Source organism: Ctenocephalides felis, unplaced genomic scaffold (assembly GCF_003426905.1).
Source record: "Ctenocephalides felis isolate EL2017-DRISC unplaced genomic scaffold, ASM342690v1 CF-g0.4_SCAFFOLD_00845, whole genome shotgun sequence".
Taxonomy (NCBI): Eukaryota; Metazoa; Arthropoda; class Insecta; order Siphonaptera; family Pulicidae; genus Ctenocephalides; species Ctenocephalides felis.
In genome coordinates, this window is record NW_020536999.1 from 31,466,528 (window position 1) to 31,482,911 (window position 16,384).

The window sequence follows — 16,384 nt, forward strand, 5'->3', positions numbered from 1 at the left end:
TTTTGGATATTAATGTGGAATCTTATATACTTATTTATCTAGTTTAAATCCAAAAAATGATATCTTATTTTACTTAAATCTAAAATTGAAGTTTATCTTATATTCATTCATATAATCTATTTGGATTCTGTAATTATACTACTGATATTATTTAATTTAAATACCATTTTTGCATTTATCGGGAAAATTATGCTTGGCTTATTTGTTAGCCTATTTATTATATATATCCATATATATATATATATATATATATATATATATATATAATTTAAAAAATGAATTTGAGAGTTTAGTATCGTGTCATTATTTTTTAAATAAAACTATAACATTTTATTTATCAGATAAAATATATTTTTTCCGATTTAAGAGACTATAACATATCTCTGATTTGCTGTATATTGTAATTTTATAAATAAGATGTTATTTTTATTTTTTGCTTTATTTTTGATATCATCTTATTTATCTATATATTTTTTCATAAATGAAAATCATATTTCTTTTTTTCTTTTTTTTTCTTTGATATGCACTTACAGTAGAAATTTTAAATTTAGCTTATATAAATTAAAAGGTAATTTCTGATTGCTAAATGAATAATTTTATTAAATTATATGTAATATTTTATATTCTCAATTTTTAATTGATCGTTTTTCAAACAGTCAATAATTATATAATTAATATGTGTTATCGCAAATGAACATTGGGGTATATTTATAATCTCATAATTCAATACTGAAATCTATCATCTGATATCAAAATTGTGTAATTAATATCAGAATAAATAAAAAAGTATAAACACACACACACACACACACACACATATATATATATATATATCAGTTATCATACAATTTGTTTGCAAACAGTAATTAAAGAATTCTGAATAAATAAACCAAATTATTTTTTTTATCCCAAAACACACGTTGATATACAAATAAATAATTATTATATATAATAATTGTGGTTAATAACATGGTAATTTATATAAAACTTTATATAAACTGTATTAGGTAAAAGTGCTCTTATATGAATCAATGCACCTAATTTCTAAGGGTGATAATTATTATATATCTAATTGCATTTATTTTTATTATTAAATATTTATAATTAATTATTATATAAAATAAATTTATATATTTAATTATATTCATATCTAAACTAGTTCGTCCACATAATCGAGAATAGTATTATCTTCTAATACATCATCAATAGTTTTGAGATAAAACTTATAAACATATAAACCGCGTGAATATTAATCTTCTTAAAAAACAAAACTTGTTTGTGAGTGTTTGACGTAAAAAACGACTCGCAAAGGGCTTACAAAAATATTCGAATAAATAATTAAGAGAATAAAATTAAATTATAATTTTGTGCAGTTTGAGATATTTAAAAAAATTACAACAAATATTTCATAATGTTTTTATTAAATTCATTTTGCTTATAATTTTTTATATTTATGATACTAATGCTGAAATATCATAACAAAAATACTTTCACTGCGTTTATTTTTAGATTTTTGCTTAAACACAATTTATTTCAATTCAATGAATTTGCATACTAAGCTAAAATATATTTACAAAAACACTTATAGGTTGCAAAATTGTTCTAATTTCTAATTGCGTACTTACAATTGTTTATAGTTTTCAGGCATAGATATGATACAATTTATCACATATCTTGATAAGGAACCCATCAATAAATCATTTATATGTTCAAACCAACACTGGTTACAATTTAATTGAGATTGACAAGTACTTTTCAGATACTATTATTAGTTACGTATGTTTATATATTCCTTTTAAGAATGTCTTCCCATTGAAACGAGTTTTTATTCCAGAGCCATCCTAACATGTAAAAATAAATGATTACAATATTAATTATTCATGAAGTAAAAGTTTTGAGATATTAAAGGAATGGAATGAAAAAAATATAACTGATGCCACATGGAGTAGGAAGGTAATAATTTTGTTGAAAATCTAAATTATAATTTAAGATACTGATATGTGTGTAAATACATAAATCTTTTTATACCTATATCTACATTATAATATAAATACCATATCATTATCTTGGCAAAGAAAACTTTTAATTATCTTCGCAAATATTGAAATTGTTTAAATGAGCAAACATAAACAAATACTTCTATAATAAATTGTTTGATTTATATTTATCGTTAGGTGATATATATTAATAATTTGTTAATAATAACATGTTGTATATTCAACAATGGCGCGATAAAGAAAGAACAAAAATGTAAATAAAAGTTATGAGTTTTAAATCAAATATGAAGGGTATTTTTATTTATTAAATGTGAATATATATAATAATAATAGAAAGAGTAATATTCTTAAGATTTGATAAATAATTATTACAGTAATAATAATTATAATATTTATATCTCATTATATAAAAAATGGATCAAGCTCATAGTAGCCTCTTGATGATTAAATTTTGATTGTTGATTAAATTTTGTAAAATGCTTTAAAAAATTTATTTCCTGAATTAAATTTACGATATATATTATAAGATATAATATGTTATATATTATGTTATTATTTTATTACAAAGAATAATTTATATTTGTGTTAATCATAAGCAAACGTATAAGTATTATGTGTCTGATATGCTTATAAGTATACGTAAATATATATATTTTTTTTATCTTTCCAATGATTTAATAATTTATATAATAAACTAATTTAATTTATTTCAAATTAATTATTATCCCGAATACTGCCTCTGGCGGCCGGTCAAGATTTATTAGTTTATATTTTTGTTTACATTTAATTCCCAGAAGTTCTTGGGTACAATGCAAAAATGTGTTGGATGTGAATTTAACAGGTAGTATTTTCCATTGATACTCTTGTATTGTATATGGAATACTTTTAACGAAATATTTTGTATATATTGCATAAGACTTTCAATATTTTTTTTTGATTTTGGTGACCTAGGGCTGCTTCTTGGAAAAGAAACTCAGTTCTTCTGGTAAAATTTAACACAACATATCCTGCTGGGATTGAAAAGATTGTGTATAGTTCTTATATCTCATAAAAAACATTTAGAAGATTTTTTTTTTTTTTTTTTTTTTTTTTTAAATTTTATTGGCCTCCGCTTTACAGCATTTTTAGCCACATACATTATTCATTTTATTCTTCATCATATTCTATACAATTCTTACATATATATTTCTTATACTCATCATATATATATATACTATCTCTTCTTATATACTAATCTTCCATTCAATTTTCATTCTTCTTCTTGTTTCTCAATATGTTCTTCTCATCTTCTAAACTTCTTTTATTATTAACAATTATTTGGAAGCGCCAGGAGTCGAACCAACGATCTCCGGCATGTGAGTCGGACATGCTACCTCTGAGCTATGTCCGCCACATATTTAGAAGATTCAAGTGATATTTTTATACAAAGCTTTTGCAAAAATGAGTCAGTTAAAAAATCAAGGTATGTAAATTAGTTTCAGTTTTATTAATTTATTACAATAGATGTGCAATGTTGAAAGTTCAGATCCTGAAACTAATATAGGAAACTAATATTATATATATTATATGAAAATATAAGCTATTTTAACTTTTATCTATAAGTTAATTTCCATTATAGTTTATATGTAACTAGTTTGCATGATGTATTTCGAAATATATTTATTTTATATGTACAATAAATAATTTGCGTGCTAGCAATGATATATAGTCTTATGGTAATATTCTAAGAATCTGAATAATATCAACTAATCAGCGTAATTAGACGTGCTGATAGCAATCTTGAATATATAATTAATTTCATTAATAAAATTCATAAATAAATAGTAAAAACTTATTTACTTTACTGCGTATAAATGATGTAATTAATTATTATTTCAAGCTTCATATATATATTTCAAGCCTGGCTAAAATAAAGTATTTGATCGAAATGATTCACAACTTTACTGATTCGTGAAAGTTTACCGAATTATGTACAGATGGTAGTTGTATTTTTGGCTGAAAGTACGTATATTATTAGTAAATTTGAGAAATATTAAAATCATAATATACAGCTTATCGTCTTTAATATTATTTTACGGGTTATAGCAATTGTATATATACGAGTTCCTAAAAAATGAATTTAAACATTCAAAATTATGTATAATTTTTTTGTAATGATTAATACATCACTTTTGGCTTAGATATGAATAAAAACATTTATTAAAACATGTTTTGAATGTAGTTAATTTAGTATACTTTTCCTAGAATCTCTTTATTTTTATATCTAATTTTTTTAAGAATAAAAGCATTTTTAATAAACTCTATTAAATGTTAATATTTTCAGTTTGGTTCTTTGAAAAAAATATTTTAAACATTTGAATTTCATTATTAACCCTACAGTTTAGGTCATAATATAAATATGAATAAAGATATATATAGAATTTATAGAATATAGTTTTTTTTGCAAAATTTTCTATTCTGTGAATTGAGGAGAACGAATATAATTTTTGCTTAAATTTTAATAAACCAGTTATCATTCAGGGTTTAAAATTTAGTCAAATTATGTTTTATCTTTTTATATTTCATACCTACGCATAAGTACTTTTCTTAAATATACTTTGTCGAATACAGTTAAATTTAATTTAGTGCTATTCGCAAATATGAATATATATATATATATATATATATATATATATATATATATACATATATAGTATTTAAGCTATAAACATATTTTTTAATAGATTGAAATAAAAGCCATAATTAATATTTATTTACTAATTAATTATGCAGGATTTAAAATTTTGCCAAGTTAGAGATCATTTATTGTTTTTTTACAATCGCTCGAATTGAGGTAATATTTATAGGGTTTATTCCCTCTAAAGTTAGAAGGCTGCTACAGAAATATAATGAACTTAGTTGAAATACTTTTCAAGCTATTCAAATTAAAGTAAATTAAGTTGGTAACTTTGGAAGGTGTTAAGCGAAAATCTCGCGAACGGTAATAGATCGTTAAAAAATTCTTTTACGATCTTCTAGGTTGTTCGATTGTCTTAATTTAATTCAAAGACTACGACATCTCAATTCGTTCAAAAGTTACATGAGTTCAAATGTAGCCATAGGTCGGTTGACGAATCTAATTTGGAGGTTCGGTTGACCGATTATCGCCTGGATCCATCGTTTAGTGAGCACAGGTGACATATAATTGTAGTATTTTCATAGTTACTAATTGATAAAAATATGAATTATCTTGATTATTTATCTAAATCTTCATAAGTAAATTTAGCTACTATAGGTATTTTATAATACCAAGTTCATCAAGAAAAGCACCTGAGCGCCGGCGTCGACCCGATGGGTGTCAAAGGTTATCGTTCAGTACTTTCATTGGCTGCGATTTTCGACCTTTGACCCGCCCCGAGATGGAATTGATGCAAAAGATACATTTTCATCTGACATCTGCGCACTGAAAATCTACAAAATTACCACTATGGAAAATTCAACGAGAAATTATGCGGAAAACTAAAACATGCAAGCTTACCAGGCAACACAATGTAATGGTAATGATAAAAAAACAATAAAAGATGATGTCCTCAGTGTATTTTTTTTCAGTTTCAAATGTCAGTTTGACATATCGGAAACATTTTAGTATACCATACTAAAATGTTCTGACTTATCATAAATTTTATAAAAAAATAGAAAAATACAAAAAAATACAAAAAAATATGATAAATTATAAAATTTAATTTAACAAGTATAAGTTAAGCAATTTTTCCAACATGAAAGTTCTAAATTTAATGTGCATAAGCAAACAACTCATTATTTCGTAAGTATATTTTATAAAAATCATATTTAATGCAATTTGTAATTACATTTTCCATTAATCATGTATTTTTTTCTTCCAGAACCTCCATGTCAACCCATTGTAAATGCAATACAAAGAAGCCCCAAAGAGATTTAAGATCAGTTTTGAAAGTACCAGTTATTTGGGTTTTAGGTGGTCCTGGATCTGGTAAAGGAACTCAGTGTGAAAAAATTATAGAGAAGTACGGATTCACCCATTTGTCGTCCGGTGATCTTCTGCGGGATGAAGTTGAAAGTAAGACCGATAGAGGGAAGAGCTTGCAGGTACGTTAGAAATAGTTATTATTATTTATTAATTGAATGATTGATCCAGTTTAATGTACTTGTTCATTTGACACAAATCATAAAGTAGTAGCGGAAATAACTCAGTCGTTAGCATGTCTAACTCACACGTCAGCGTCCTTGAAGATGTCTTAAGTTAAAATTATTAAAATTTGAACGGTTGATTTAAAATTGCATAGAAATGAAAGTAAGAAGTAGAATTTAAAATAGGTAATTTGAAATTAAATAGAATTTGTATTTAAAAAAAATGGAAACTAGTTGGTATTAGTATTTAGCCTTGAGGCAAGTTACATGAACTTCCCGATATGTGTAAATAATCGACTTAATCAATAAAAAATAAATTAATTTATGAGTGGATTTATTACACATAATTGAAAACGAACGAACACGTTAACTCGGAGTATTTTCAAAAAGCAACTTTTCAAAAATCAACAATTATTATATTTGAACCATTTTCCGTAGGATTTTAATGGTTTAGTATGTTTATTAAGACCAAGTACTATGTTATACCAAGTAAATCGTCTAATTTTAATTTTAGCTAACGTCAAAAAAACTACTCATTTTCTCAAACTTTGATGAATTTTTAAAATTAAACTACTTGTAATATTACAGTAAGTTCTATAAGACCATGATATATATCGCTAAAAAAAATCCATAAAAATCGGATTAAATTTTTTTTTCAACAATTAATTACAAGAAAACGGCTCAGTAGATTTTCACCTAAAACTAATCAGTATCATTCCCAACTAATATCTTTCAAACAGTTTTTGATTTTTAAAATAGGTTTGGTAGGATGAGCTTAAATGTGGACGAAAGTTTAACTTTTTTTCAAATTACAAAGATACGGCTTGGCAGATCGTCGCACAAGGCTTTTAATTTCTGAAATCGGTTCAGGCGTTTTGAGAAAAAGTCGATGAAAGGTCTAATTTTGACAAATGCCAAAAAAACGATACCAGTTTTTGCAAACTTTGACGAATTTTCAAAGTTAAACCAATTGTTGTAGGGCCGTAATATTTTAGTATGATCTAGAAGACTATAGTATTTACCGTCAAAAAAATAATAATAAAAATCATCGAAAAAAATTTTTTTAACACTTTATTCATTCGATTCAGAATGGCTTGAAACGTCGAGAAAACATAAAATTATCGAATCGGATTTTTTGATGAAAACATAAACTCCTTCGGGAAGTTAATAAGAAGAAAAGCAAGATTAGGGTTGGAAATCAGATTTATTGACTGTGACTATTGACTATGATTTATTGTAGAATCCAGTAGCAATCCGCAAACATATCTGCATACACGATTTTAATAATCATGCAAAAGAATTACTCGATCGGAAGTTTTATGATTATTTTTGTTTTTGTCCCATTTTTGCAGTTTTACCCCCAATTTTAACTTTATATTCGTGTTCAGCTTTATAAAGTAGATGGACAAATATAAGTCGCACATCCAATACAGTCAACAATTGAAAATGTTTGAATTTAAAAATGACTTTCTATTAGTAGATTACTTTTCTATTTCTATTTCCTATTCTTCATGTGTCTTTTTCCCCCAGGCTACAATGGCTAAAGGTGAGCTAGTGCAAATGAATATAGTTCTCGATTTGATCCGAGAGGCGATGATAAAAGCAGCGCCAAAGTCCACTGGTTTCCTCATCGACGGCTACCCGCGCGAAAAGGATCAGGGCTTGGCCTTTGAATCTCAGATAACTCCGGTCAATTTAATATTGTTTTTTGAATGCGAAGAAGATACACTTCTCGAGAGATTGATGCATAGGGCTTTATCCAGTGAGAGAGTTGATGATAATGAGGAAACTATAAAGAAACGAATACAAACTTTTAATGAAAACAATGAACAGGTATACAGACAAATATAATAGAAATGTATGAAAGCAAAAAGAAATCTAGACCATATGAATAAAATATATTCAAATTAAAATCTTCATAGACAGTGGTTGATAAATGATTTGGATAAGTATTAAAAGCTATAATAAAGTAAACGGAGATAAAGTAAACTATTGTAAATGTCGTTCTATATATTCTGTATACTCAGATTTCACGTACATTACACCCACGTTTATAATAGTGAGAATAATAGATTTAAAATATTCATACATAATTTGGTTTTTACGTAGAATTCGAAGTTTCATCCCGTTAGATCTTAATTTTTTTTATTGAAACTTCGCTGGTTTGAAACAAAACTGCATTTATTATTTTATGTTATTTTTGCTTAATCTGTGTCTAACACTTTTTATCATTTCGATATTTCAAGGTATTAGCACTATATCCCGAAAAACTAAGGCGCATAAATGCTGATCGATCCGTAGACGAAATATTTGCTGAAGTCGAATCCTATTTGGACAATCTCATCGCTAATTTCCAAGTCAAGAGTTTCAAGAAATAAAAATATATTTTATATTTATTCATTTTATAAACATCTATTTTAAGAAAAACTATATTTTAAATAAATTATTAATACTTTAATTACATTTTTAACTTCCCGTAGGGCAAGTTATAGTAATCGCAAAAAAAATCGAAACTGAAAATTTTTATATATCTTTACGTTTCAAAGGTTTCCGAATATTTTGGCATACCTTAGAAATAATGGATGTATGTGTGTGTATGTGTATGTGCGGATACAAATTTTCGTCGACGATTTCGGAAACACCGATCAACCGATTTGAATAATTCAAAAAACATTCGATTTGTATTGATAAGGAGACGTGCTGATTAGTTTTTGGCGAAGGCAGGTCTAGCCGTTCCAAAGATACGGGGCAAAAAGTGCGAAAAATGGTAACACAGTTTTTAAAAGAACGGAGCGTCCGATTCTAATAATTCAAAAAACATTTTACTTGTATTGACAAGATGAATAATTGATCAACTTTTCATGAAGGCAGGTCTAGCGGTTTCGGAGATCTAGTAAAAAAGTAAAAAAAGGCCATTTGGCGGTAAAAAATGATCATTAAACATATGCACATCAAATTATCAGATATCTTATAAAGATTTTAACAATAAGCATGAATTTTGTTTTACATTCCTATGGGTTCCGTACCAATGTTCATCCGTTAGACGGCGATGCGGCGCTTACGCGCTTTGACAGTTCGTCCCTATACAGTTAAAGCAGTACGATTGCTTTGAAAAAAAGCAAAGCTTTTCCAAAATATGTCAGAATCTTTTTTCAAAAAAAAAATAATTTTTTGTCAAATTTATAGTTTCTCAAAAATCTATTTTTTTCAAAGTAAATTTTTTTCAAAAATGTTAGTCTTTTTAAAAAAATAATAATTTCTGGTACGGAAAGTTTCAGCAACTTGCCTTAAGGCACGATGCCATGCGCTCCACTAGTTATTAAATTAATTTATATTGTATGGTTGTTGAAGCAATTGTGAAGTTGCCAATATCTGGGTAGATGAATAATGTCGGACCAATATTAGCAGACTAATATTGGCAGCATATTAGCAAACCAATATAAGCAAATTACCTGGATTTTAAGTAACCAAGCTTAAAAATCTCAACAACTAGTGTTCAAGAATAAAATTATTAATACGTTTTCTTTTAGCACCAAGTCCCGAGCTAAGAAGTGCTCGGCATATGTATTTATTAATGATTCAAACTCATCATGAAACCGCGAACGGGCGTCCCACTAATGACTCATCTGCGTGTTCATCAATTATTCAGAGCGGTTGAAAGCATTTTAAACCTTTTGCCTGTGTTACTGTGTCTCGCTGAAAAGCGACGCTCTCGGTTAATGAAAATAAGCTGAAAGCTTGCCTCGATTTAAGTCCACCCACTCCATCAGAGCGATTATATGCGTCAATAATAATGCTAATATTTCAATCATTATTTGTAGAATTTTTCAAATACATTTTAATTATATGTTTCATGCAAAACTAGATTCTTATTTATTATTTATTTTATTTTAATTTTATTTTCAATAGCAATCAGAATACATGACAATTCTATGAGCTATTCGGCTTATGTCATTCACTCGCACACATACACACTTTCAAACACACATATAAATTAATCTGATAAAAATTATATAGTTAGAGAATCACTTCAATAAGTGATTCTACAATTATGTTCATATAAGGTTGTGGTAGTTCTGAGGTTCCTCCATATTATCTTTGGGCATCTTCTTCTTCAGTCTTCTTGAAGTTGGTGTCTCAAGAAGCTGAGTGACTATATAATTTGTATGATGTTCTAGTTTTTGAAAATGTTTTACACTGTTGATTTGTATAATTCTGTTTATAAATTCAATATGAGAATCATCCTGTAAGGTTTTATTGCTAACAAACCACGGAGCATCAGTAATCTGCCTCAATATTTTCGATTGGGCACGTTGCATTATAGCACTATGTTGGACTTGGTTGCACAGACCCACAATTCTATGCCATAAGTTCATATTAGTTTTATTCTTAATTATGACGTGCATATTTCTCTCTTAAAGTTTGGGATAAAACTGTTCTAGGTGTAGATTAAAAGCAGTGAATCAAAAAATCTATCACTCGAATCTATCTATCCGTTGGCGAAAAAAATTTTAAGCTGTCTTTTACGGTTTCCGAGATATTCGCAAAAAACCGTTCTCAAATTTTCACGTTTGTCACCGTGTCATTACTACGGTTGGTATATCTAGTAAAGTATTTGAATCACATTCGTAATATTTTCACAGCACCAATCTGACTCCATGGTGAATGTACTGTATAATTTTCAGCACTTCGACTTTTTCGAATCTAGAAAATATAACATGACCCTGTCTATGGATAAAATGGATATTCCAAATATTTATCTGGCAGTAAAAGAGTTTTTAAGCTATATTTAACTGTTCTCGACATATTCGCTTAAACCGTAATATAATTTTTTTCATTTAAAAAAAATGTGTAACATACACCATTTTTCTGATTAGACAACTATGTCAAAAACTATAATTACAAAAATAATAATGGAATGCAGCATTTAAACATATATTATATTTAAAGTATTTTTTAAAGTATATTTTAGTACATTTGTATCAAATCGACACAAAAGATTTCTTTTATCAATCAATCTAAATATAACACTAATTTTGTATGACATTTGTAATTATGAATGAGCATATGTATATGCAGCAGCAACAAAAATAACTAAGCCATATGCGCATTTTATTTTATGTTGAGCGACAAATTCATTAATATAAATGATTATCAATAATAAACTTATAACAAACAAATTTTTATTCTAATCATTCAGAAATTCGCTGAGGTGAAACAGTCAGCGAACTTGAACGCTGAACACCTAATAATTCAGAATATCCTTAATATAACTGAAATCGTGACTATTGTTCCTTAAAAATCATGGTGCCACCTGTCTGACATTTTGAACTTGAAATACTTGCCCATCTGTCGATTGATTGGGGAAATCAAATCCAAATCTTATTTCAGTTCTGCCTGTTTATGTAGTCCATTGTAGGTGAAATTATATGGTTGTGTGCAGTGTGCTAAAATTGTTTTTCGTGTACGAAATATACTGAAACCGAGGAAGAAGTGTTAAGTACATCAAAATGTATGACAAAACATTACCCGATATTATGTTAAATTTTTATTATTAATATATATATTTGCAACTATCTAGTTTCGCCATTTGACATTGTACAAAAAAGTCAAATTGGGTAAACTACTTCTGTTAATTATTTGTTTGATTGATAAATTATAACAATATTACAATGATCATAATATTATAATCGTCATATTGATCTATGTCAATATTACATCAACAATACGAAGTAAATACACTTATTAATTCTGTTGAATAAAAGATATATTAAGTTTTAACTTTTTAGATAATTCATGCATCATCTCACGCAAAAGACCTAATCAATTCTGGTAAAATATCGGAATCAGTCCCACCGAAAATTAAAAATTTGATAAGTGTTACATATAGTTTTGTTTCACATTTTTCTACATTTTAGGTTGAATTTATAATAATCAGAGCATGAGAAATAAGTCAAACTGCAAAATGTGAATGTTTCGTGATGCGTGATTCCTGATCAGTGACTTGTCTCCCCTTGTACACCACAAGTGATGTTTTGATTTCATTTTGATCGAAAAAGGGGTAAAACCGTATTACTGAACCGTGTCATTACGGTGTCCGACGACGGTTAGGGAACGATATAATATTTCAGACACTCATAACCGTAAATATATGATTTATGTATAATAAATACTCCCGATATGATTTATTATAATCGTATATAAATTGTGTGGAAATCATGGTTTTATTACATAATAATAACAGTTGTACAAAAAATTAAATATAATAAAAAATAAGGTTATTACTTTTGTATATGATCAATGAAAATAATAAAACTGCAATGAACCATATATTACACGTAAAAATTACTCAAATACCAAATTTATTTATTGTAAAAAATAAATACGTTCAACGTTATTAAATAAATAATTTTAGTCAAAACCTTTAACTATACAAATTAAAAAGTAACTCAATGGTTGCCTTATTTTTTAATCAGACAACCTGACAATCTCTCATTGATGTGATATTTCAATTTCTCGCTGAAATTCCCAAATGGTCCATTGAAAGCATATTTATTATCCATAATTTCTTCTATCAGTTACTGGCTAAATATTTTATTTAATTCTGATAGTGTTGCCACCCAACCCAGATCCAAATTTTGTAAATTATTTTTTGTTAGCCCTAATATTTCGTAATTATTACCACATCACTCTAATATGCATAATACATATAATTTTGTCATAAAACAACCCTAATTGTAATCATCTAATACTTCTTCATTACTAAAATACTCTTTTCCCGAGTGCGTGCAATGTTGAGAGAGCAGGTGTACCTTAATAATAAATTCATGTAATTACGAGTGAAAGCTATAAGGGACATCGTTGTGATTCAATCAAATATTGCGTTATCAATTATGCATCGAGATGTTGATATTTGGTTGACCGTACCATGTAATCATTTCATGTACAACAATGAAAAAATGACTTTGGCCGAAATTGGCGGTTTGGACTGACCATGTCGTTTTTGATGAACACAGCTTTTGAAATTCTCGTGTGAATTTTAAATAGGAATTTTGTAAAATTCGTGGCATTTCGTACATAGATGCTTTTCAGAAATAGACAAACTTGTGGATTGTGGAACAATATATTTTAGGTTGTAATATGTTGATAATTAAATATTATTAAAAATGGCAAAAAGTGCTGTATCAAAAAATAGGTATATGGTATGAACTCACATTAGTCAGTACCTACTATTTCCTTCAAATATTATATTATTATTAAAATAAATAATATGTTACCGTGTCCCAATGATAAAAGCTTTTACCTTGCAACCGCAGGGTTTCAGGATTGACAAGGTGTCTATTTTCATCTGAAAATAAGATCTAAATATGTTTCTAAATGAACACATACTTTCAACAGCATTGCTGCTTAAAATTAAAAATTTATTATAAAAGAAAAAATTTTTTTGTTTATTTAACATAGCAATCTATACAATGTATATTAGGCTAAAATTTTTGACAATTATGGAAAATGGCGTGAGAAGGATAACTACCCACTGATAGCTCCTTCTAATTACAATGTCTTATTTATTAATTATAAAATATTTATTTATACAGTAGAACTCCAATTATCCAAATTTCAATCATCCGAACTCCAATCATCCGAACTCTAATTATCCGAACTCTGACTATCCGAATAGCCGATTATCCGAATCACTTTCAGAAAAAAAATTGTCCAAAAAAAGTCTAAGTGCCCTATTATTCTTCTACCAGCAAAGCCAGTGTAGGCACATTGTTTGTTTTGATTTGACGGAGATGTTACAAAACAATGATTTTTATTTCTAAACTTGTACATAATATTTGTACATAAACTTGTACATATATTTATATTTAAAACATGTGAAAATGTCATGTTTCTTTCATTTAATTCAATAAAAAAAAAGTGCAATATCAAAACGTAACTTTTTTTCTCTCCAATGGCAATTTTTTAAAAAAACTCCGAATATTTGATTATCCGAATCGGTCCCGGTCCCCTTTAATTCGGATAATTGGAGTTCTACTATATATATATTCAATTAATATTATGTAGTATTTCATTGCAAGTTTGTTTCTTGAGTCGCTTAGGTGGAACTGGTCTGAGCAGGTCATTCGCCAATTGGTTGGGTTGATGTGTTAGTCGGTACTTGTATTTGATGCAATACTGGAAAATCTCTTCCTCAATGGTTGGTATGCGCAGATCTCGCTGTAACAGCCAGGTAGAAACATAATTTGGGGCGTTTGCAATCTGTTTTAAAATTTTATTCTGGAATCTCTGCAAAATTGTAATATTTGACTTGCTGGCCGCACCCCAGTGTTGCAAACCGTAAGTCCAAATTGGTTTGATAATAGTTTTGTAAATTAGTAAAAGAAAAAATATAATAATATGAATGTATCAAATACAGGTAAGATAATTATTGAGTTGCATTCTGAAAAACATATTTGTCGAGAAGATGCTACACTGCATTTTAACACCTCATAAAACAGTAGTAGTTACATATATTTTAACTTTGAAATATGCATTAAAAATTTGTTTTCAACTGTTGCAAAAAAAATTAAAATGTATTCACAATTAAGGAACGGTAAACCAAAAGTTTGCTTTCTTTAATAATGTATAAACAATAGTACAATCATTGATTTGACTTCTATGATAATTTGTAAACATAAAGTCATCATGTTTTGATTTCTTATAATCTTATTCAACACATTGAATTATCTTCGACTAACGTTTTATTTTTACTGTTTGTCTTCGTTGCAACTTGCATCTATAGCATTAGCTACTCCGGCCATAGTGATATAAGTCCGTTATCTCCAGTAATGAATAAAACAAATGAAATCCCGAACAAAAAGACATGACTGATTATGTAATTCAATCCATGGGACATTCTAGTATATCACCCTATCCTAGATGTTCGTATATTTCTTTGGTCTTACATGTTTTAATGAGTGGCTATTGCGCAGCACGCGACGCGCTGATTAAATATTTGCATTCGGCGGCACACTGGTGTACGCCGCACAGCCGGAAAGTTGATACCAGATACATCAAAGGAGTATCACATCAAAGACCACAGTTTTGCATGCACATTGCCATATAGATGCCCATAGAATTGGTATGTGCATGTATCTGATATTGGCATGTTTTATTCAGTGCTTTTAACATTTCATTAAGTATCAGTAATGATATACAACTTTTCCACGATTTCAGTACGTGAGAATGATATATTTTGTATCTTACTATATGCATATATATCAGTTTTATCTCGTGTTAAATATTAAATATGCTGTTTTACCAAATTTATCTAAAAACAACGTTTTATAAAATGAATTTCATAATCTGTACTGTACCTTTGTAACAGTAATTTGATGATCATGCTCATAAAAGAATTATTATATCAGATGTTTAAAATTTTGTTTTTGGCTGGAACTTTCCGCATCGTAATTAAACATCAAAGAATAAATAACCAATGTTCAATAAAAATTGATCGTTGATTTATAGCAATTAGTTTAAATATTTCCAACTAGATTTTCAAATCACACACACAATTGTTTTAAGGTATAATACTATTTGCTACTAGATTCCTTTTTAATGTACATTTATTACTAATGATTAAAAAAAAATTCATTAAGAGCATGACCAAGGTAAAAAAATGTTTCTTCATAAAGCTAATATAGAACAACTGAATATAAATAGCAATTAGCAAACATAAAGTGACAAAACGTTTAATTAACTTCCCATAGGGTTTTGTTATTGTAATGGGCCGAAAATCGAAATTGAAAATTTAACATTTCTCGACGTTTTGAAGGTTTCTGAACATTTTGGCATACCTCAGAAAAATGGATGTGTGTTGTATGTATGTATGAATACAAATTTACAGTCACGTTTTCGGGCGCACAGATCAACCGATTTGAATGGTTCAAAAGACATTCGGTTCCTATTGATAGGGAGATGAGCTGATTAGTTTTTGGCAAGGCAGGTCCAGCAGTTACGGAGATAAAGAGCAAAGAGTGCAGAAAATAGTAATTGAGTTTTTGAGAGAACGGAGCATCCGATTTGAATGATCTAAGAAAAATTCAATCAGTAATGTTTGGGAGAAGTGTTTATTTGTTTTTGGCAAAGGCAGGCCCAGCCATTTCGAAGATACGGAGCTAAATGTGTAAAAAATGGCAGTTTTTGAGAGAACTAAGTGTCCGATTTAAATGATTCAAAGAACTTTCTGCTTGTCTTAA

The 16,384-nt window shown here is 27.9% G+C and overlaps 1 pseudogene; it reads left to right on the forward strand.

Moving 5' to 3' along the window:
• Positions 1 to 5,425: 5,425 nt before the first annotated feature.
• On the forward strand, positions 5,426 to 8,521 carry LOC113382149 (annotated as a pseudogene).
• The last annotated feature ends 7,863 nt before the right edge of the window (positions 8,522 to 16,384 follow it).